Genomic DNA, 25,241 nt, shown 5'->3' with positions numbered 1-25,241 from the left:
GAATGATTAGTACAAAAAAATGTTTGTTTGCTACTTCATATATGTAATTTAAACTTTTAGGTGTCGAGACAAATAAAAAGGTCAGTTCAATGAACTTTTACGCATATCGAATGATGATCCGACAAAACTATGACAACCACTTACTGAGATATCGACGATTATTCCAACAGTATGCAGTTCATATGTACGTTAAAGTTGAGACAGAACGACTGAATTACATTCGATACAATCAGTCGAAGTAGCGATCTGAAGAGTATGTTCACTTACGAGATGCGATGAATAGTGATGCGGATATTAAAGATATTGGTCGACTCACTATTTTGCCATCGACATACATAGGCAGTCCTAGAACTAGCATGAGTACTCCTAGGACGCGATGACTTACGTGCGCAATTATGGACGACCGGATTTGTTTGTAACATTTACTTGCAAAAATGGTCAGACATTACGAATCTGTTGCTTCCCGGCCAATCACCAAGCGGTCGCCACGACGTCACAGCACGAGTATTTAAAACAAAAACTCAGATGTTTAATGGACTTCATTACGAAACAACGTGTATATGTTACTGTTCGATGCTGGATGTACTCAGTGGAGTGGCAGAAGAGAGGTTTACCACACGCACACATTCTGCTTTGGACGGTGGAGAAAATTACACCTGACCAAATTGATGACATAATTTCCGCTGAAATTCCTGATGTTGATATAGATCCAGAGCTGCACGAAGTGGTGATGGCCAATATGGTTCATGGGCCATGCGGACAACACGATCCATCTGCGGTTTGTATGTCGGACAATAAATGCAAAAGACGCTATCCACGTGCTTTTATTTCGGAAACTCAAACTGGAAACGATGGATACCCTCTCTATCGGCGTCGCTCACCCGCTGACAATGGCAGAACATCCATCACTCAATTGAAAGGAAAGAATTACTTGGTAGATAACACATGGATCGTTCCATATTCACTAATTTTGTCTAAGGCATTTAAAACACATATAAATGTTGAGTATTGCAGTTCAATAAAGTCATTTAAGTATGTATGCAAATACGTCACCAAAGGAAGCGATATGGCGGTTATTGGCGTGGAACGAGATGAAATTAGCAAATTTCAAATGGGCAGATATGTCAATATCAATGAAGCAATCTGGAGAATATTGTCATTTGCAATACGTGAACGCCATCCGACTGTTGTGCATCTGGCAGTTCATTTGGAGAATGGCCAACGAGTTTATTTCAACGCAGAGAACATAGTACAGCGATCGGAAAGACCATCAGCAACCACTTTAACAAGTTTCTTTGCAACTTGCGCCAGTGATCCGTTCGCGAGAACATTGCCTTACTGTGAGATGCCTCGGTACTATACATGGAATGCATCGTCAAAGAAATGGTTACGCAGGAAGTACGGCCATCCAGTAGATGGTTATCCAGGTGTTTTTTCAACTGATGCATTGGGAAGAATTCACAGTATCCATCCAAAGCACGATGATTGCTTTCACCTACGTTTGCTTCTGGTCAATGTATGCGGTTCAACTTCATTTCAATCATTGAGGACTGTAGATGGTACCATTTGTGCAACATTTCGAGAAGCATGTCAACAATTGCAATTGCTTGAACACGACAGTCACTGGAATCAAACGCTAGCGGAGGCAATAGCTTCCTCACCAGCCACTGCAGTTCGTGCACTTTTCGCTATAATAATTTCGACACGTCAGCCTTCAAACCCGCGTCTATTATGGGATACGTACAAAGATGACATGGCAGAAGATATTTTGCACCGCTTGCGACTCGCGATATGAAATTTCGAGTTGCAAATGAACGCTGACATCAACAATGAAGCATTAGTCCTTATTGAAGATTTATGTTTACTCATGAGTGGAAAACTATTGATTGAAGATTTCGATCGAACATTGAGAGATTTGTGCAATAATGATCGTTGCTTTGGAGGAGTGATGATATTGCTGGCGGGCGACTTCAGACAAACACTACCCGGTATTCCAAAATCAACAGCGGCGGATAAGCTAAACGCATGTCTAAAGTCATCGCATTTGTGGAGGTTTGTTAAAACCATTTCATTGACCATCAATATGCGAGTTTTGCTGCAACACGACAGAACTGCTGAGGTTTTTTCAAAAGAGCTGCTGCGAATCGGCAATGGACAAGTTCCGATAGATTCTTGCAGTGGATTAATATCGATTCCAACTGCGATTTGCCAATTCGTTCAAGTAAGAATGAACTAGCAGTGTATTTCCAAGTATCGCTCAAAATTATCGTAATTACGAATGGTTAGCCGCACGTGCAAGCTTAGCAGCAAAAAATATTGATGTCATTTGATAACACAATTCAACTGTGCAAATATACATATATATAAACAAACAATTACTCGGAAATTTTCTTATGAAACAGTATAGCAAAATTTTTTGTCAAAGCCACGTTCATTTAAGTTCTCGGCAATATGCGTCAATATGAACCTGTTTGTTTAACTAATTAAAAATTTCCACTAAATTTATTAATTAAATAGGCTAATTAGTCTCCTATAACAGAAAATTTATATGGAAATATTATTGAAGAACCACTACGGCTTTGGATTTCAACCCTGCTTCGCAACCGCAAAATAACAGCAGAGCTAGGCGGAGCTAGTGTTGGCAAGCAGGTATGCAGAGGCACACCATAGGGTGGGGTGCTTTGAACTCTGCTTTGGTTAATCACCATAAATGAAATCCTAGGAAAACTTAACGCAAGGGGGTTAAGATCGTGGCGTATGCGACGACGTGGCGATCTTGGTCTCTGGTCCTTTCCCCTCCGTAATGAGCGAAATCATGGAAAGGGCCTTGGCGAAACTCAGCAGGTGGGCACAGGGATGTGACCTTAGGTTAAATCCCGATAAGACGGATCTGCTTCTCGTCACGAGGAAGTACAAGCCACCTGCCTTCAGACTACCATTCTTAAACGGCCAGCAACTAACCCTGTCATCGAGTACCAAGTATCTGGGACTAACAATTGACTGGAAGTTGAATTGGAAAGTATGCATCGAAGAGCGGTTACGGAAGGCCTGTATCGCCTTCTATGCCTGCAAATAAATGTTTGGTAAGAAATGAGGACTCAAGCCAAGCATGGTACTTTGGATGTACGAGGCGGTGGTGCGACCGGTGCTTACCTATGGTTCCATAGTCTGGTGGGAAGCTCTAAGTAAGAGCTACAATCTCACCAGCCTGCAAAAAGTCCAGCGCTCTGCGTGTGTTGGTGACATAGGGGCCGGACGCAATTGCCCCACAGCTGCTTTAGACCCCATTTTGCACCTGCTTCCGATTGACTTGCATATACTGTGTACATCGTCACAAACAGCACTGAGACTCAGGGAGTCTGGGTGTTGGAAGGATACTCAGCAAGGGCATAGTAGTATCCTAAATAAACTTCCGGATGGTACATGTAGTACCGACACAGATCACTACCCTCGCAAACTGAAGTTGGAGTACGGTTGTAATACCGTTATTCCAAGCAGGAACAAGTGGAAGATAAACCCGGGAATAAGGGTCGACGACATCCAAATCTACACTGACGGCTCCAAGATGGAATCGGGAGTGGGGGCCGGAGTCTTCTCTGAGTCCCTAGATTTGTCTGCATCATTCAGACTCCCATCGCAATGCAGCGTGTTTCAAGCAGAAATCCTCTCGATTTGGCAAGCCTGCAAATCACTGGAGGGCTTAAATGTTGCTGGTAAAGCTTGCATCCTGTCAGATAGCCTCGCCACACATTAGCTCAAAATTAGTGTGGGCTTGTAAGCGACTCATATCCCAGTTATTCACTAATATAGACCTACGCGTTATCTGGGTCCCGGGTCATAGGGGGATAGAGGGTAACGAGAAGGCCGACGAGCTAGCACGCAGGGGCTCATCAGAGATGAACGAGGAAATAACCAATATCGAAGTATGCATACCCTTAGCAGTAGCCAAGGGGAATATCCAAAGCTTCTAATGAAGAAAGCAGAAACAAAGTGGAATAACATCACCACCTGTGCAATATCAAAACCATTTGGCCAAACTATGATGGAAAGAGGATGAGAAGTCTTCTGAACAAATACAAGGCTAACACACGCAAACTGATAGCAGCCTGCACCGGTCATTGGGCAGTAGGTATGCATGCGGAAAAGATGGGCATTCCGTATAACGAATACTGCAGAAGCTGCAAAAATCCAACTGCCAGGGAGACAGCAGAACACTTTATGTGTAAATGCCCGACTCTAGCTAGAGCCCGGCTAAAGTTCCTTGGAACCCCGTTTCTAGAAGGCCTCAGAGGGTTATCTGTGATAGCAATCCCGAATATTCTTAATTTTATCAACAACTCTGGCTGGTTGTAATACACTGACCGTAACATTCCGTAGGTTTTTAGACGAGTTACATGTCATCAAAACGGCTTTAAATAGCTACTTGGGCGACCTGGGTCGCAGCCATTTCACCTACCTACCTATTATTATAAACGCTTAATAATCATTATACACATATCAATTTGATAACACAATTCAACTGTGCAAATATACATACATATATATAAAGAAACAATTAGATACCGCACGCTAACCTCTGAGCGTCAATTCTTTGTTACTGCAATACGTCTTTGGAACTCCCTACCTACAAGTCTTCGACTCTTAAGTAATGCTCTGCACTTCAAAAAAGAGCTAACACCATTTTTTAACGACTCTTAAACTGGATCTCAAATTGTTGTTGTTAAAATGTTCATTTCTACGTCCTTTTCCTTTCTCTGTGTCTCCTTCCTTTATTTGTTAAATACTATTCTACTACTATTCTAATCTATAACCAGCCAAAGGTTATCATCACTACTGCTGTCTTTTAATATTTATTAAATACTTTTCTTTAGTTTTAAGGTTTACATTTACATACATAGATATTTCACTATTATCCGTTATATTTAATTTAATTTGATTAATCTAATTTATTATTATTACAAATGTTCAATTTTTATAGCTCATGCTATTCATGACTAGCACTGTTAAATAATTTGTCAAAATTGTTGTGCTAGGAACAAATTTTCAAATAAATACATACATATATACTCGGAAATTTTCTTATAAAAAGTATAGCAAAATGTTTTGTCAAAGCCACGTTCATTTAATTTCTCGGCAATATGCGTCAATATGAACTTGTTTGTTTAACTAATTAAAAATTTCCACTAAAGTTATTAATTAAATAAGCTAATTAGGCTCCTATAACAAAAAAATTATTGTGTTTTTTTTTTTTTGCAAAAAACTGTTATCGCCAACAGGGTATACATCAGAACATTTTTTAGTAGATCATGAAAAAACCTTAAAAATCGAAGTCGAAAAAAAGTAAAAAAAAATGAAATTTCGCAGGCTCGAAAATAATTTTTTTGGGTATGCGTAGGGGAACTTTTTTTCCTGAGCCCAAATCCTATCGAAAAATCGATGACGCAATATCGGTTAACTTTCGTTCATACAAATCGACACACCCTAGTACACATATCAATTTGATAACACAATTCAACTGTGCAAATATAAATACATATATATAAAGAAACAATTACTCGGAAATTTTCTTATAAAAAGTATAGCAAAATGTTTTGTCAAAGCCACGTTCATTTAATTTCTCTCCAATATGCGTCAATATGAACTTGTTTGTTTAACTAATTAAAAATGTCCACTAAAGTTATTAATTAAATGGCTAATTAGCTCACATAACAAAAAAATTATATAGAAATGTTATTATAAATGCTTAATAAGCTTTTTCTATTTGCCGGGCGGCCGCCGTTGTGTGATGGTAACGTGTTTCGCCTACCACACCGAAGATCCTGGGTTCATGCCCCGGGCAAAGCAACATCAAACATTTTAGAAGCGAGGTTTTTCAATTAGAATAAAATTTTTCTAAGCGGAGTCGCCCTTCGGCAGTTTTTGGCAAGCACTCCGAGTGTATTTCTGCCATAAAAACCTCCACATTTAAAACTCATTTGCTTTGCAGATACCGTTCGGAGTCGGTGTAAAAACATGTAGTTGTCTGCCTGCCAATTTGTAGGAAAAATTAAAAGAAGCATGACGCAAATTGAAAGAGAAGCTCGGCCTAAAATCTCTTCGGTGGTTATCGGGCCTTGCAATTTTTTATTTATTTTGTTTATAATGGGCCGAGTGAAAACAAGCAAGCTTTTTTATTATATAATATTGACTTTAATTAAGATGTATTGTTGTTATTTAAAATTCCTGAAATTTTGACTGAAAAGTTGTTGCTTATTGTTTATTCACATAACTCCATTAGGTATAAATAGCGCCCGCAAAATTAAACACGTTTTAGTTTATACTTAAATAGTGGTGACAAAAGTTCTTAAATTAAAATGTATACACACATTTATTTGACGGTCCTGTTAGTCGTTATAAGCTGCCTTTTATCCTCCGCAAAAGTGCAATTTCGCGTTTCAGGTGGCAAACCTACAAAAATAAAGAACACCCCACATACGGTTTTTATAAAATATTCCACCAACTTTTTCCCTGGATCCTTAATAAAGTTTTATACGGTGATAACCGCTGCACATCCTCTTTTCAATAAAAAAGAGAGCGAACTCGACGTTCTAGCTGGTATAGACGGATTATGTAATCTTGGCAATGAAAAGCAACAAATCGCCAAAGTGAATAAGATAATTTTTGGCGATGGGTGGAGGGAAGGAGCATACGGTATGGATATCGCTCTGCTTAAACTGGAAGGATGTTTTACAAAAAGTGAGACCGTAAACAAAGTAGATATTTGTGATTTCGAATTAAAACCGAAGATGCCAATGCAAATTACTGGCTTGCACAGTGGACCTCATAAGGGTGGGCCGGATGAAGTTCATCTCAGAACTATTAAATTTCATGCAATGCTAAGGTCTGAATGCCAGATCCATCATACATCGGCCATACTAGAAGAAACAAATATTTGTGGTCGAAGAAGTGGAGGTACTGCCGAACTAGGGGATGGTGGAGCAGGGGCAATCGTGGAAAACAAACTTTGTGCGGTGCTAACTGCTGGTAATATACGAAATGAAGTGACAATATTTGTAGATTTAACAAATAAAAAAGTTGCAGACTTTTTAGAACGCAATATAGATTGAAGTATGTTGTTATAAATTCACTGTTGAATGGAATATCACCCTTACTCGACAGAACACCAAATTCGGAAACATTTGGAGATAGGTCGTTTTCGAAACAACAGTTGAGATATGGTGACATTTCATGCAGCAGTCGAAATAGTCATATTTTATTCATATATACATACAAATAAATTGTTATGATTGCGAGAAAATAAATAGTTTTGATTGTATGCAATGAAAGTGGTACGCATGTAAATGCCTTAAATTGTGAGACCCAAGTTTGATCACGGCTGTAAGGTTCTTTCGTGTATGAAAAGATCATGAGATAAAAAGAAAATTGCGAAGCAAGTACTTTGAGGCCATGGCAAACTCTGTGTAAAACAGCTGATCCAACCAACTCTTTGGAAGCCAACGTAATCGGTTATTGAAGTCATAGAATAACGCCTTAGTCATAACGATACCATAGCCAACTAATTAGTTTTCGGTTTTCCCCCATTCCCGTAATCTATAAATTTTTATGCTGGCGAATTTATTCACATGCTGGAGATTATATTTTTCGTTTCGAAATTTTATACACTTTCTATTTCATGAATGGTTAAGTGAAAATATGTTTACGAATTGGGTGTTATGAGTATGAAAAGTTTTCCAGGGCTTTGAAGAGCTGATATTTTACCAAAATATGATTTTACTTTGACAAAAGGTGTTGATGGATGTCGCACTGATCAAATTGTTTTGAAAACCCTCAGAAAAAAAATACTTGGCGCGATTTACATCCGAGGAGATGTAAGCCTAAACTTCGCTTCCAATTTACGTTATGCTTCGTTTTAGTTTTTCCTACAAATTGGAGGGACGGGACCTACATGTTTAATGCCTACTGCTGAGTGTTTGCAAAACTACTTCCAAAGGGGCGACCGCGCTTAGAAGAACGTGTTTTCTAATTGAAACAACGTTTTTATTAGTTGTTGGTGTTGCTTTGCGCGGGCTTTCAACGCAAGACCTTCAGTGTGTTTGGCGTAGCACGCTAGCACCATCCCAACGAAAACAGTATCTAACGTTAGATAAATATTTTAGAACTCTAATGTTGTTCTTTAGTACATCTCTTATCAAAAACTTGGTCACATTACTTGGTTATAATTCGGTGGCCGCCGTGGTGTGATGGTAGCGTGCTCCGCCTACGACACCAAAGAGCCTAGGTTCACACCCCGGGCAAAGCAGCATTAAAATTTTAGACGCAAGTTTTTTCAAGCACTCCTAGTGTATTTCTGCCATGAAAGGCTATCAGTGAAAACACATCTGCTTTGCAGATGCCGTTCGGAGTCGGCATAAAACAAGTAGGTCCCGTCCCGCCAATTTTTAGGAAAAATTAAAAGGAGCTCGACGCATATTGGAAGAGAAGCCTTAAATCTCTTCGGAGGTTATCGCGCCTTTCATTTTTTTTATAAAACAGATGAACTAGTTAAAAAGGGCGCATCCCTTGAAGCTTGCTCCGTGGTAGAGATATACGCCGCCGATAAACACCGCCGCCGAATGTCAAAATCATCGGCGCGGTGGCGGCGTCCGGCGCGTTACTATATTTTCTACTCTTTTAAGACTGTCTATTTATTGTTCATCTCGAAAATTGGTCCGATATGGTTGAAAGGGTTATCAAGGGTTGCGCATCACTGCCGGTTTTAAAAATCCAATTGCGAAATTTAACACTTTATAACCGTTCAAAAGTTATTTGAGAATACAGGCGCTTTCAATGCCAGCTTAACACGGATTTCGCTTCACCGAATTCACAAAGTTATTAAAACAAAAAACTTAACGAAAAGTTATATAATAACGAAAAGTTATAAATAAATGCTCACTTCGCATAATTTTTTCAGAAAATTAATAAAGTACAATGAATTTAAGTAAAGTGTCTCAAGTCGAACATATTTTCAAATTGTACTCGAGTTGTTAAAAAAGCAAGTTAACCGAAAAAGGTGCAGAATCTTATATCCCGATTGGCTGAAAGAATAAGCGAAATCAGTGATGCAAAATCCTTTAGTAGGCTCCAGTGGTTTAAATTCTCCTGAATTCTGAAAAGATTCTCAGTTCATACTTAAGTTGCATATATCTTCCACACGTATGAGAAGGGTTTGAAAAATCACTTTATTTTGCGTCTGAAATCTTAATTTTGATTTTCACACTTCACCATTCAACACTCAAGTCTCCTGGTTTGACATTTCCCAAAGTTGGCGGCTCTATCCCCAACTAGTCGCTTGGAGTGAAATAGCCTATCAATCATGTTTAAATATGACTGAATACGTAGGCACATTTTTTAACCAGGTGAGGCTTTGTCCTTCGCAAGAACACTCAAAGAGTAAAAGCTTTCTCAAGACAGTCGAACAAATGGCCGGGTGTTCTACTAGCCTAACGTAGGGGATAGTCGAACTAGTCTGAAAACTGAAGGCGGTTATCCATAATGAGCTCTTATATCATAAGGCCGGAAGCAAAGACTATTGAGGTAAATGTATCGAACACAAACGTCTGCAAATTTTGGTCTACATTTTCAAACTTTTATCCACGGTCCTTGTAAAGTTTAAATTATGTAGATGCACCAAGGATTATACGATTTTCACCCATGTGTTACACAATGATATCCACTTGGACAGCTTTTGATTTCGAGGGCGACATCCGTGGCCGAATAGTTACTCCCTAACGTTTCAAGGCGTTTTTTTTTGTGTGGCTCGGAAGCATATCGCGACAAAAACATCCGTCAGAAAGTCTTCGGAGCTACGCCTAGAGCTTCTAGGAAAGTAACGTCGACGAAGGTATGAGTTCGAAGTCGCAGTCATATGGCTTCTGTGCTGGTATATGGTATAAGGGCCAGGATGCGTGGTAGCGACTGGTGGTCGGGATTTCTACTGTTCGCACGTCGGGAATTTTAGCTCTTAGAAACAGCCGAAAAAACTGAAGGCGCCCTTTGGCGCGATCAACAATAAGCCAGCAATGATGCTATTCGTTAAAACTGTGCCACGAGAGTCATGTCTATTAGTAGATAATTGATAGCAACTGTAAGTCGCCTTTATGCGTGACCAGCATAAAGCCACAAATGATTTAAAGAAATCGTGCCGACGACGGGTATTAGAGTTAGCCCAGAACATCTCCTACGCTACAAAGGTGTGACCATGTGTGTGCATTTCTCCCTCTCTCCGCAAGGAGCTACTCCCGAAATTTTTGAACGAACCACGAGATTTTGAGGCAAAAACCGCGGATCTTTTCGAAATGGCCAAAACGTCCATTTCCTTAAATATACATATAAACATAACCTTTCCAAATATTATTTTTTTAAATTTTCGCTTCAAAAGCCTCCCTGATCTTCATCCGCATGTTAATGATATTGATCCAGATCGTCAAACATACCATTGACGTCAGTAGTATGTTTCCATATTCATTAGTTGTGGACAATGTGATACTCCGAAGTCCAGCCATTCAATTCAGAGGTTTACCCCGATCACTTTGTCGGCGCGCCGGCTAGGCGGTGACCGGCGTTAACCTCTACTCCGTGGATGTACCAATTAGATTCGCCGAGATTAAGAGAAGGCGAAAGGTGCACATGATCGACCAAGCGGGAAAGGCGTGGGTTCAAGCGCGGGGCTGTAAAGTGTCGAAGATTATGTGTAGGTCTTACAACCTTAGACTAACAAAGCTGCTTCTCTCATTTAAAAGAGATAACTGTAGACTCATAGCGGGTATTCTGACTGGACACTGCCTTCTGGCGTCACATGCCTTTAAATTAGGCTTGGTCAATGACAGCAGAAGTAGGAAGTGCGGTTTGGAGGAGGAAACGATCGGGCACGTTTTGCGCTCGTGCCCTGCGCCTGACAGGCTAAGATTCTAGCTTTTAGGAGTGATACAGCTGTGAGATCTAGAAGTAGCAAGTGACTTTAGTCCTAGAAAGCTTCTAATATTTGCCAAGAGGACGGAGTTATTTTATATCATAGGTCCTGGTTTTTGATAGAGGTTTTCAGTTTGGTCGTTAAAATAAACTTCTGGTAACCCTATGGACTCATTCGGTCCTCATGGAACGACCAGTTCAAGCTAACCTATTATCGATATGGGCCTTGAAACAATCTCGAAATGCTAACACAATGATTCCTAAAAAAAACCCAAGTTATTAAAATAATACATCGAGAAAGTTTCGATGACAATCGCAAACTGAACCCTAAATAGTCCGGAAAACAACCGAAAATATTCCGATAAGAATCCGAAAATTCCCCAAAAATTCCCCAAAAATTTTCGAAGATAAACCCATGATTATACTAAATGCTGGGAAGTTGAAATTTCGATGAGATATAATTTATAATGCTTATATGGTTTTCATTTTTTATTTGGAATTTTTTTTATTAAATATTTCATTGCTATTTGTTTTGTATCTATTTTTTTTACTGCTCTGGGCTAGTTCCAGCTCTAGTCGAGTTTGCGTAAATTATTTCGCGTTGTTGTTACGTTTATTAGAACGTAAATGTAGAAAAATATATTCCAGAATTTTTTACTTTTATTTTTAAACATATTTGCATACGCTCAACCTTCCCAAAATTAAAAACATTTTATAGCTACGTTTCCCTTAAAAAAATCTCCAAAACAAAACGGGAATAAACGTCTTTACATTGAGCTCCTAAATGGTCCCACAGTAGTACAAAATAATGTTAAAAGAAATCCAGTCTATTTATGTGCATACGGCGATATGCGAATTAGGTAAATATTGTGTATCGAAAAACTTGCCACAACAACAACAATATCAATTCAATAGCAAAAACAATTAAAAAACCCAAAACAAGTTCAAAGCGTGAAGCGAAAAATAAAAGCAACTAAAACCAAAACATAGTAAGATCCCACTTCTGGATGCTATGGCCTTTAGAGCAGCAGCAGCATGTGTAGGGAGCTTGTAGAGATTTAGGTTGCTGCCCGAACGGGAAGGAAGATGAAACGCTGAAGATTTTGGGGAAGGTGCTTGCTACTCGTCGTGTGGGTTCATATTGTGACGAATATTAGCAACACTAAGGGATCTCTAAGTCAATACTAAGCAGTGACTTGTATGCACATCAACAAATCAATCATTATGTCCATACATATGTCTATACAAGCAGCGGAGAGAAACGCACAAACACATGCATATATCTGAGATACTCTGAAAAGTAGGCAATCATCTGTGGAAGCATCACTCACATATACACGCGCATATAAGCTATAATAATCGTGCATCTGTAGTTATAGCTGAGAAATTTATAGCTGATAAACGAGTAGTAACTTCTAGAAATAGAAACGCCTAGAAGTATGCGAACGAGACATCACAGAGTATAAAAGGAGTTAAAGCTGAGTAAGCAGTAATCAGTTTGATTTAAGCACTCTATCTGTTGAGAAGTAGAAGTGTTATTGTGAAGTACTTCAATAAAGGCCATTTTGCATTATTGAATAGTGGAGTTATTTATTCAACAGTTTAGTGATTCGAACGTTATTAGAAGGTTGCAAATAAACAGAATTGCCCAAAATTCGTTACAATATTATTGCAATAGCTTTGTGTGGTGCTTTGAGTGCTTTTTTGTGTATTTTTTGCTAACATATTTTATACCCAGCTGTGCCTAAAGATCGGCAAATATAGATCTGTATCAAAAAACGACGTAATATACATACATACATATCTAATAGCGATATATCTTGCTATATTTTTTTCCCATCTTAAGGAGGTACCATTATATCATAGCCAGATGACAGATCAATCGATAGTTTCACTTCTTCGCTCTGCTGAACTTGACACTATTGCCGACTGAGGCCATCCTATTCAAAATATTGATAAGGGATAACTGATTACCATGAGCGAACACGTCGACTGAAAATCTGTCAACTGTCAACTAGCCCAAACACATAGATGTTACATTTGAATATACTCTTCTTACGCTTTAACTGCATCAAGGGCCGGATTAACAAGTAGGCAGAATAGGCAGTTGCCTGGGGCCCACGATTTTAGGGGGCGCCCGAAAAATGAAAAATACTTCTAAAATTTTCTTACAAACATAAAATTCTAGAGAGTGAAAGAAAAATTTAATTAGAACTGAAAATAATTTTTACTCAAATAAAGGCTAGACAAGGTACCTAAAAAGGACAAGTCTTCGACTCTTAAGTAATGCTCTGCACTTCAAAAAAGAGCTAACACCATTTTTTAACGACTCTTAAACTGGATCTCAAATTGTTGTTGTTAAAATGTTCATTTCTACGTCCTTTTCCTTTCTCTGTGTCTCCTTCCTTTATTTGTTAAATACTATTCTACTACTATTCTAATCTATAACCAGCCAAAGGTTATCATCACTACTGCTGTCTTAATATTTATTAAATACTTTTCTTTAGTTTTAAGGTTTACATTTACATACATAGATATTTCACTATTATCCGTTATATTTAATTTAATTTGATTAATCTAATTTATTATTATTACAAATGTTCAATTTTTATAGCTCATGCTATTCATGACTAGCACTGTTAAATAATTTGTCAAAATTGTTGTGCTAGGAACAAATTTTCAAATAAATACATACATATATACTCGGAAATTTTCTTATAAAAAGTATAGCAAAATGTTTTGTCAAAGCCACGTTCATTTAATTTCTCGGCAATATGCGTCAATATGAACTTGTTTGTTTAACTAATTAAAAATTTCCACTAAAGTTATTAATTAAATAAGCTAATTAGGCTCCTATAACAAAAAAATTATTGTGTTTTTTTTTTTTGCAAAAAACTGTTATCGCCAACAGGGTATACATCAGAACATTTTTTAGTAGATCATGAAAAAACCTTAAAAATCGAAGTCGAAAAAAAGTAAAAAAAAATGAAATTTCGCAGGCTCGAAAATAATTTTTTTGGGTATGCGTAGGGGAACTTTTTTTCCTGAGCCCAAATCCTATCGAAAAATCGATGACGCAATATCGGTTAACTTTCGTTCATACAAATCGACACACCCTAGTACACATATCAATTTGATAACACAATTCAACTGTGCAAATATAAATACATATATATAAAGAAACAATTACTCGGAAATTTTCTTATAAAAAGTATAGCAAAATGTTTTGTTAAAGCCACGTTCATTTAATTTCTCTCCAATATGCGTCAATATGAACTTGTTTGTTTAACTAATTAAAAATGTCCACTAAAGTTATTAATTAAATGGCTAATTAGCTCACATAACAAAAAAATTATATAGAAATGTTATTATAAATGCTTAATAAGCTTTTTCTATTTGCCGGGCGGCCGCCGTTGTGTGATGGTAACGTGTTTCGCCTACCACACCGAAGATCCTGGGTTCATGCCCCGGGCAAAGCAACATCAAACATTTTAGAAGCGAGGTTTTTCAATTAGAATAAAATTTTTCTAAGCGGAGTCGCCCTTCGGCAGTTTTTGGCAAGCACTCCGAGTGTATTTCTGCCATAAAAACCTCCACATTTAAAACTCATTTGCTTTGCAGATACCGTTCGGAGTCGGTGTAAAAACATGTAGTTGTCTGCCTGCCAATTTGTAGGAAAAATTAAAAGAAGCATGACGCAAATTGAAAGAGAAGCTCGGCCTAAAATCTCTTCGGTGGTTATCGGGCCTTGCAATTTTTTATTTATTTTGTTTATAATGGGCCGAGTGAAAACAAGCAAGCTTTTTTATTATATAATATTGACTTTAATTAAGATGTATTGTTGTTATTTAAAATTCCTGAAATTTTGACTGAAAAGTTGTTGCTTATTGTTTATTCACATAACTCCATTAGGTATAAATAGCGCCCGCAAAATTAAACACGTTTTAGTTTATACTTAAATAGTGGTGACACAAGTTCTTAAATTAAAATGTATACACACATTTATTTGACGGTCCTGTTAGTCGTTATAAGCTGCCTTTTATCCTCCGCAAAAGTGCAATTTCGCGTTTCAGGTGGCAAACCTACAAAAATAAAGAACACCCCACATACGGTTTTTATAAAATATTCCACCAACTTTTTCCCTGGATCCTTAATAAAGTTTTATACGGTGATAACCGCTGCACATCCTCTTTTCAATAAAAAAGAGAGCGAACTCGACGTTCTAGCTGGTATAGACGGATTATGTAATCTTGGCAATGAAAAGCAACAAATCGCCAAAGTGAATAAGATAATTTTTGGCGATGGGTGGAGGGAAGGAGCATACGGTATGGATATCGCTCTGCTTAAACTGGAAGGATGTTTTACAAAAAGTGAGACCGTAAACAAAGTAGATATTTGTGATTTCGAATTAAAACCGAAGATGCCAATGCAAATTACTGGCTTGCACAGTGGACCTCATAAGGGTGGGCCGGATGAAGTTCATCTCAGAACTATTAAATTTCATGCAATGCTAAGGTCTGAATGCCAGATCCATCATACATCGGCCATACTAGAAGAAACAAATATTTGTGGTCGAAGAAGTGGAGGTACTGCCGAACTAGGGGATGGTGGAGCAGGGGCAATCGTGGAAAACAAACTTTGTGCGGTGCTAACTGCTGGTAATATACGAAATGAAGTGACAATATTTGTAGATTTAACAAATAAAAAAGTTGCAGACTTTTTAGAACGCAATATAGATTGAAGTATGTTGTTATAAATTCACTGTTGAATGGAATATCACCCTTACTCGACAGAACACCAAATTCGGAAACATTTGGAGATAGGTCGTTTTCGAAACAACAGTTGAGATATGGTGACATTCCATGCAGCAGTCGAAATAGTCAAATTTTATTCATATATACATACAAATAAATTGTTATGATTGCGAGAAAATAAATAGTTTTGATTGTATGCAATGAAAGTGGTACGCATGTAAATGCCTTAAATTGTGAGACCCAAGTTTGATCACGGCTGTAAGGTTCTTTCGTGTATGAAAAGATCATGAGATAAAAAGAAAATTGCGAAGCAAGTACTTTGAGGCCATGGCAAACTCTGTGTAAAACAGCTGATCCAACCAACTCTTTGGAAGCCAACGTAATCGGTTATTGAAGTCATAGAATAACGCCTTAGTCATAACGATACCATAGCCAACTAATTAGTTTTCGGTTTTCCCCCATTCCCGTAATCTATAAATTTTTATGCTGGCGAATTTATTCACATGCTGGAGATTATATTTTTCGTTTCGAAATTTTATACACTTTCTATTTCATGAATGGTTAAGTGAAAATATGTTTACGAATTGGGTGTTATGAGTATGAAAAGTTTTCCAGGGCTTTGAAGAGCTGATATTTTACCAAAATATGATTTTACTTTGACAAAAGGTGTTGATGGATGTCGCACTGATCAAATTGTTTTGAAAACCCTCAGAAAAAAAATACTTGGCGCGATTTACATCCGAGGAGATGTAAGCCTAAACTTCGCTTCCAATTTACGTTATGCTTCGTTTTAGTTTTTCCTACAAATTGGAGGGACGGGACCTACATGTTTAATGCCTACTGCTGAGTGTTTGCAAAACTACTTCCAAAGGGGCGACCGCGCTTAGAAGAACGTGTTTTCTAATTGAAACAACGTTTTTATTAGTTGTTGGTGTTGCTTTGCGCGGGCTTTCAACGCAAGACCTTCAGTGTGTTTGGCGTAGCACGCTAGCACCATCCCAACGAAAACAGTATCTAACGTTAGATAAATATTTTAGAACTCTAATGTTGTTCTTTAGTACATCTCTTATCGAAAACTTGGTCACATTACTTGGTTATAATTCGGTGGCCGCCGTGGTGTGATGGTAGCGTGCTCCGCCTACGACACCAAAGAGCCTAGGTTCACACCCCGGGCAAAGCAGCATTAAAATTTTAGACGCAAGTTTTTTCAAGCACTCCTAGTGTATTTCTGCCATGAAAGGCTATCAGTGAAAACACATCTGCTTTGCAGATGCCGTTCGGAGTCGGCATAAAACAAGTAGGTCCCGTCCCGCCAATTTTTAGGAAAAATTAAAAGGAGCTCGACGCATATTGGAAGAGAAGCCTTAAATCTCTTCGGAGGTTATCGCGCCTTTCATTTTTTTTATAAAACAGATGAACTAGTTAAAAAGGGCGCATCCCTTGAAGCTTGCTCCGTGGTAGAGATATACGCCGCCGATAAACACCGCCGCCGAATGTCAAAATCATCGGCGCGGTGGCGGCGTCCGGCGCGTTACTATATTTTCTACTCTTTTAAGACTGTCCAGGCTATTTATTGTTCATCTCGAAAATTGGTCCGATATGGTTGAAAGGGTTATCAAGGGTTGCGCATCACTGCCGGTTTTAAAAATCCAATTGCGAAATTTAACACTTTATAACCGTTCAAAAGTTATTTGAGAATACAGGCGCTTTCAATGCCAGCTTAACACGGATTTCGCTTCACCGAATTCACAAAGTTATTAAAACAAAAAACTTAACGAAAAGTTATGTAATAACGAAAAGTTATAAATAAATGCTCACTTCGCATAATTTTTTCAGAAAATTAATAAAGTACAATGAATTTAAGTAAAGTGTCTCAAGTCGAACATATTTTCAAATTGTACTCGAGTTGTTAAAAAAGCAAGTTAACCGAAAAAGGTGCAGAATTTTATATCCCGATTGGCTGAAAGAATAAGCGAAATCAGTGATGCAAAATCCTTTAGTAGGCTCCAGTGGTTTAAATTCTCCTGAATTCTGAAAAGATTCTCAGTTCATACTTAAGTTGCATATATCTTCCACACGTATGAGAAGGGTTTGAAAAATCACTTTATTTTGCGTCTGAAATCTTAATTTTGATTTTCACACTTCACCATTCAACACTCAAGTCTCCTGGTTTGACATTTCCCAAAGTTGGCGGCTCTATCCCCAACTAGTCGCTTGGAGTGAAATAGCCTATCAATCATGTTTAAATATGACTGAATACGTAGGCACATTTTTTAACCAGGTGAGGCTTTGTCCTTCGCAAGAACACTCAAAGAGTAAAAGCTTTCTCAAGACAGTCGAACAAATGGCCGGGTGTTCTACTAGCCTAACGTAGGGGATAGTCGAACTAGTCTGAAAACTGAAGGCGGTTATCCATAATGAGCTCTTATATCATAAGGCCGGAAGCAAAGACTATTGAGGTAAATGTATCGAACACAAACGTCTGCAAATTTTGGTCTACATTTTCAAACTTTTATCCACGGTCCTTGTAAAGTTTAAATTATGTAGATGCACCAAGGATTATACGATTTTCACCCATGTGTTACACAATGATATCCACTTGGACAGCTTTTGATTTCGAGGGCGACATCCGTGGCCGAATAGTTACTCCCTAACGTTTCAAGGCGTTTTTTTTTGTGTGGCTCGGAAGCATATCGCGACAAAAACATCCGTCAGAAAGTCTTCGGAGCTACGCCTAGAGCTTCTAGGAAAGTAACGTCGACGAAGGTATGAGTTCGAAGTCGCAGTCATATGGCTTCTGTGCTGGTATATGGTATAAGGGCCAGGATGCGTGGTAGCGACTGGTGGTCGGGATTTCTACTGTTCGCACGTCGGGAATTTTAGCTCTTAGAAACAGCCGAAAAAACTGAAGGCGCCCTTTGGCGCGATCAACAATAAGCCAGCAATGATGCTATTCGTTAAAACTGTGCCACGAGAGTCATGTCTATTAGTAGATAATTGATAGCAACTGTAAGTCGCCTTTATGCGTGACCAGCATAAAGCCACAAATGATTTAAAGAAATCGTGCCGACGACGGGTATTAGAGTTAGCCCAGAACATCTCCTACGCTACAAAGGTGTGACCATGTGTGTGCATTTCTCCCTCTCTCCGCAAGGAGCTACTCCCGAAATTTTTGAACGAACCACGAGATTTTGAGGCAAAAACCGCGGATCTTTTCGAAATGGCCAAAACGTCCATTTCCTTAAATATACATATAAACATAACCTTTCCAAATATTATTTTTTTAAATTTTCGCTTCAAAAGCCTCCCTGATCTTCATCCGCATGTTAATGATATTGATCCAGATCGTCAAACATACCATTGACGTCAGTAGTATGTTTCCATATTCATTAGTTGTGGACAATGTGATACTCCGAAGTCCAGCCATTCAATTCAGAGGTTTACCCCGATCACTTTGTCGGCGCGCCGGCTAGGCGGTGACCGGCGTTAACCTCTACTCCGTGGATGTACCAATTAGATTCGCCGAGATTAAGAGAAGGCGAAAGGTGCACATGATCGACCAAGCGGGAAAGGCGTGGGTTCAAGCGCGGGGCTGTAAAGTGTCGAAGATTATGTGTAGGTCTTACAACCTTAGACTAACAAAGCTGCTTCTCTCATTTAAAAGAGATAACTGTAGACTCATAGCGGGTATTCTGACTGGACACTGCCTTCTGGCGTCACATGCCTTTAAATTAGGCTTGGTCAATGACAGCAGAAGTAGGAAGTGCGGTTTGGAGGAGGAAACGATCGGGCACGTTTTGCGCTCGTGCCCTGCGCTTGACAGGCTAAGATTCTAGCTTTTAGGAGTGATACAGCTGTGAGATCTAGAAGTAGCAAGTGACTTTAGTCCTAGAAAGCTTCTAATATTTGCCAAGAGGACGGAGTTATTTTATATCATAGGTCCTGGTTTTTGATAGAGGTTTTCAGTTTGGTCGTTAAAATAAACTTCTGGTAACCCTATGGACTCATTCGGTCCTCATGGAACGACCAGTTCAAGCTAACCTATTATCGATATGGGCCTTGAAACAATCTCGAAATGCTAACACAATGATTCCTAAAAAAAACCCAAGTTATTAAAATAATACATCGAGAAAGTTTCGATGACAATCGCAAACTGAACCCTAAATAGTCCGAAAAACAACCGAAAATATTCCGATAAGAATCCGAAAATTCCCCAAAAATTCCCCAAAAATTTTCGAAGATAAACCCATGATTATACTAAATGCTGGGAAGTTGAAATTTCGATGAGATATAATTTATAATGCTTATATGCTTTCATTTTTTATTTGGAATTTTTTTTATTAAATATTTCATTGCTATTTGTTTTGTATCTATTTTTTTTACTGCTCTGGGCTAGTTCCAGCTCTAGTCGAGTTTGCGTAAATTATTTCGCGTTGTTGTTACGTTTATTAGAACGTAAATGTAGAAAAATATATTCCAGAATTTTTTACTTTTATTTTTAAACATATTTGCATACGCTCAACCTTCCCAAAATTAAAAACATTTTATAGCTACGTTTCCCTTAAAAAAATCTCCAAAACAAAACGGGAATAAACGTCTTTAAATTGAGCTCCTAAATGGTCCCACAGTAGTACAAAATAATGTTAAAAGAAATCCAGTCTATTTATGTGCATACGGCGATATGCGAATTAGGTAAATATTGTGTATCGAAAAACTTGCCACAACAACAACAATATCAATTCAATAGCAAAAACAATTAAAAAACCCAAAACAAGTTCAAAGCGTGAAGCGAAAAATAAAAGCAACTAAAACCAAAACATAGTAAGATCCCACTTCTGGATGCTATGGCCTTTAGAGCAGCAGCAGCATGTGTAGGGAGCTTGTAGAGATTTAGGTTGCTGCCCGAACGGGAAGGAAGATGAAACGCTGAAGATTTTGGGGAAGGTGCTTGCTACTCGTCGTGTGGGTTCATATTGTGACGAATATTAGCAACACTAAGGGATACTATCATCTCTAAGTCAATACTAAGCAGTGACTTGTATGCACATCAACAAATCAATCATTATGTCCATACATATGTCTATACAAGCAGCGGAGAGAAACGCACAAACACATGCATATATCTGAGATACTCTGAAAAGTAGGCAATCATCTGTGGAAGCATCACTCACATATACACGCGCATATAAGCTATAATAATCGTGCATCTGTAGTTATAGCTGAGAAATTTATAGCTGATAAACGAGTAGTAACTTCTAGAAATAGAAACGCCTAGAAGTATGCGAACGAGACATCACAGAGTATAAAAGGAGTTAAAGCTGAGTAAGCAGTAATCAGTTTGATTTAAGCACTCTATCTGTTGAGAAGTAGAAGTGTTATTGTGAAGTACTTCAATAAAGGCCATTTTGCATTATTGAATAGTGGAGTTATTTATTCAACAGTTTAGTGATTCGAACGTTATTAGAAGGTTGCAAATAAACAGAATTGCCCAAAATTCGTTACAATATTATTGCAATAGCTTTGTGTGGTGCTTTGAGTGCTTTTTTGTGTATTTTTTGCTAACATATTTTATACCCAGCTGTGCCTAAAGATCGGCAAATATAGATCTGTATCAAAAAACGACGTAATATACATACATACATATCTAATAGCGATATATCTTGCTATATTTTTTTCCCATCTTAAGGAGGTACCATTATATCATAGCCAGATGACAGATCAATCGATAGTTTCACTTCTTCGCTCTGCTGAACTTGACACTATTGCCGACTGAGGCCATCCTATTCAAAATATTGATAAGGGATAACTGATTACCATGAGCGAACACGTCGACTGAAAATCTGTCAACTGTCAACTAGCCCAAACACATAGATGTTACATTTGAATATACTCTTCTTACGCTTTAACTGCATCAAGGGCCGGATTAACAAGTAGGCAGAATAGGCAGTTGCCTGGGGCCCACGATTTTAGGGGGCGCCCGAAAAATGAAAAATACTTCTAAAATTTTCTTACAAACATAAAATTCTAGAGAGTGAAAGAAAAATTTAATTAGAACTGAAAATAATTTTTACTCAAATAAAGGCTAGACAAGGTACCTAAAAAGGACAAGTCTTCGACTCTTAAGTAATGCTCTGCACTTCAAAAAAGAGCTAACACCATTTTTTAACGACTCTTAAACTGGATCTCAAATTGTTGTTGTTAAAATGTTCATTTCTACGTCCTTTTCCTTTCTCTGTGTCTCCTTCCTTTATTTGTTAAATACTATTCTACTACTATTCTAATCTATAACCAGCCAAAGGTTATCATCACTACTGCTGTCTTAATATTTATTAAATACTTTTCTTTAGTTTTAAGGTTTACATTTACATACATAGATATTTCACTATTATCCGTTATATTTAATTTAATTTGATTAATCTAATTTATTATTATTACAAATGTTCAATTTTTATAGCTCATGCTATTCATGACTAGCACTGTTAAATAATTTGTCAAAATTGTTGTGCTAGGAACAAATTTTCAAATAAATACATACATATATACTCGGAAATTTTCTTATAAAAAGTATAGCAAAATGTTTTGTCAAAGCCACGTTCATTTAATTTCTCGGCAATATGCGTCAATATGAACTTGTTTGTTTAACTAATTAAAAATTTCCACTAAAGTTATTAATTAAATAAGCTAATTAGGCTCCTATAACAAAAAAATTATTGTGTTTTTTTTTTTTTGCAAAAAACTGTTATCGCCAACAGGGTATACATCAGAACATTTTTTAGTAGATCATGAAAAAACCTTAAAAATCGAAGTCGAAAAAAAGTAAAAAAAAATGAAATTTCGCAGGCTCGAAAATAATTTTTTTGGGTATGCGTAGGGGAACTTTTTTTCCTGCGCCCAAATCCTATCGAAAAATCGATGACGCAATATCGGTTAACTTTCGTTCATACAAATCGACACACCCTAGTACACATATCAATTTGATAACACAATTCAACTGTGCAAATATAAATACATATATATAAAGAAACAATTACTCGGAAATTTTCTTATAAAAAGTATAGCAAAATGTTTTGTTAAAGCCACGTTCATTTAATTTCTCTCCAATATGCGTCAATATGAACTTGTTTGTTTAACTAATTAAAAATGTCCACTAAAGTTATTAATTAAATGGCTAATTAGCTCACATAACAAAAAAATTATATAGAAATGTTATTATAAATGCTTAATAAGCTTTTTCTATTTGCCGGGCGGCCGCCGTTGTGTGATGGTAACGTGTTTCGCCTACCACACCGAAGATCCTGGGTTCATGCCCCGGGCAAAGCAACATCAAACATTTTAGAAGCGAGGTTTTTCAATTAGAATAAAATTTTTCTAAGCGGAGTCGCCCTTCGGCAGTTTTTGGCAAGCACTCCGAGTGTATTTCTGCCATAAAAACCTCCACATTTAAAACTCATTTGCTTTGCAGATACCGTTCGGAGTCGGTGTAAAAACATGTAGTTGTCTGCCTGCCAATTTGTAGGAAAAATTAAAAGAAGCATGACGCAAATTGAAAGAGAAGCTCGGCCTAAAATCTCTTCGGTGGTTATCGGGCCTTGCAATTTTTTATTTATTTTGTTTATAATGGGCCGAGTGAAAACAAGCAAGCTTTTTTATTATATAATATTGACTTTAATTAAGATGTATTGTTGTTATTTAAAATTCCTGAAATTTTGACTGAAAAGTTGTTGCTTATTGTTTATTCACATAACTCCATTAGGTATAAATAGCGCCCGCAAAATTAAACACGTTTTAGTTTATACTTAAATAGTGGTGACAAAAGTTCTTAAATTAAAATGTATACACACATTTATTTGACGGTCCTGTTAGTCGTTATAAGCTGCCTTTTATCCTCCGCAAAAGTGCAATTTCGCGTTTCAGGTGGCAAACCTACAAAAATAAAGAACACCCCACATACGGTTTTTATAAAATATTCCACCAACTTTTTCCCTGGATCCTTAATAAAGTTTTATACGGTGATAACCGCTGCACATCCTCTTTTCAATAAAAAAGAGAGCGAACTCGACGTTCTAGCTGGTATAGACGGATTATGTAATCTTGGCAATGAAAAGCAACAAATCGCCAAAGTGAATAAGATAATTTTTGGCGATGGGTGGAGGGAAGGAGCATACGGTATGGATATCGCTCTGCTTAAACTGGAAGGATGTTTTACAAAAAGTGAGACCGTAAACAAAGTAGATATTTGTGATTTCGAATTAAAACCGAAGATGCCAATGCAAATTACTGGCTTGCACAGTGGACCTCATAAGGGTGGGCCGGATGAAGTTCATCTCAGAACTATTAAATTTCATGCAATGCTAAGGTCTGAATGCCAGATCCATCATACATCGGCCATACTAGAAGAAACAAATATTTGTGGTCGAAGAAGTGGAGGTACTGCCGAACTAGGGGATGGTGGAGCAGGGGCAATCGTGGAAAACAAACTTTGTGCGGTGCTAACTGCTGGTAATATACGAAATGAAGTGACAATATTTGTAGATTTAACAAATAAAAAAGTTGCAGACTTTTTAGAACGCAATATAGATTGAAGTATGTTGTTATAAATTCACTGTTGAATGGAATATCACCCTTACTCGACAGAACACCAAATTCGGAAACATTTGGAGATAGGTCGTTTTCGAAACAACAGTTGAGATATGGTGACATTTCATGCAGCAGTCGAAATAGTCATATTTTATTCATATATACATACAAATAAATTGTTATGATTGCGAGAAAATAAATAGTTTTGATTGTATGCAATGAAAGTGGTACGCATGTAAATGCCTTAAATTGTGAGACCCAAGTTTGAGGCTGTAAGGTTCTTTCGTGTATGAAAAGATCATGAGATAAAAAGAAAATTGCGAAGCAAGTACTTTGAGGCCATGGCAAACTCTGTGTAAAACAGCTGATCCAACCAACTCTTTGGAAGCCAACGTAATCGGTTATTGAAGTCATAGAATAACGCCTTAGTCATAACGATACCATAGCCAACTAATTAGTTTTCGGTTTTCCCCCATTCCCGTAATCTATAAATTTTTATGCTGGCGAATTTATTCACATGCTGGAGATTATATTTTTCGTTTCGAAATTTTATACACTTTCTATTTCATGAATGGTTAAGTGAAAATATGTTTACGAATTGGGTGTTATGAGTATGAAAAGTTTTCCAGGGCTTTGAAGAGCTGATATTTTACCAAAATATGATTTTACTTTGACAAAAGGTGTTGATGGATGTCGCACTGATCAAATTGTTTTGAAAACCCTCAGAAAAAAAATACTTGGCGCGATTTACATCCGAGGAGATGTAAGCCTAAACTTCGCTTCCAATTTACGTTATGCTTCGTTTTAGTTTTTCCTACAAATTGGAGGGACGGGACCTACATGTTTAATGCCTACTGCTGAGTGTTTGCAAAACTACTTCCAAAGGGGCGACCGCGCTTAGAAGAACGTGTTTTCTAATTGAAACAACGTTTTTATTAGTTGTTGGTGTTGCTTTGCGCGGGC

The 25,241-nt window shown here is 37.6% G+C and overlaps 1 protein-coding gene across 1 annotated transcript in view; it reads right to left on the bottom strand.

Moving 5' to 3' along the window:
- spg (dedicator of cytokinesis spg) overlaps positions 1-25,241 on the bottom strand; it is a 469,383-nt gene that overhangs the window by 264,945 nt on the left and 179,197 nt on the right. The window lies entirely within an intron of this gene.

Source organism: Eurosta solidaginis, chromosome 1, assembly GCF_040869045.1.
Source record: "Eurosta solidaginis isolate ZX-2024a chromosome 1, ASM4086904v1, whole genome shotgun sequence".
NCBI classification, from domain to species: domain Eukaryota; kingdom Metazoa; phylum Arthropoda; class Insecta; order Diptera; family Tephritidae; genus Eurosta; species Eurosta solidaginis.
This window is presented reverse-complemented; position numbering and strand designations above follow the sequence as displayed.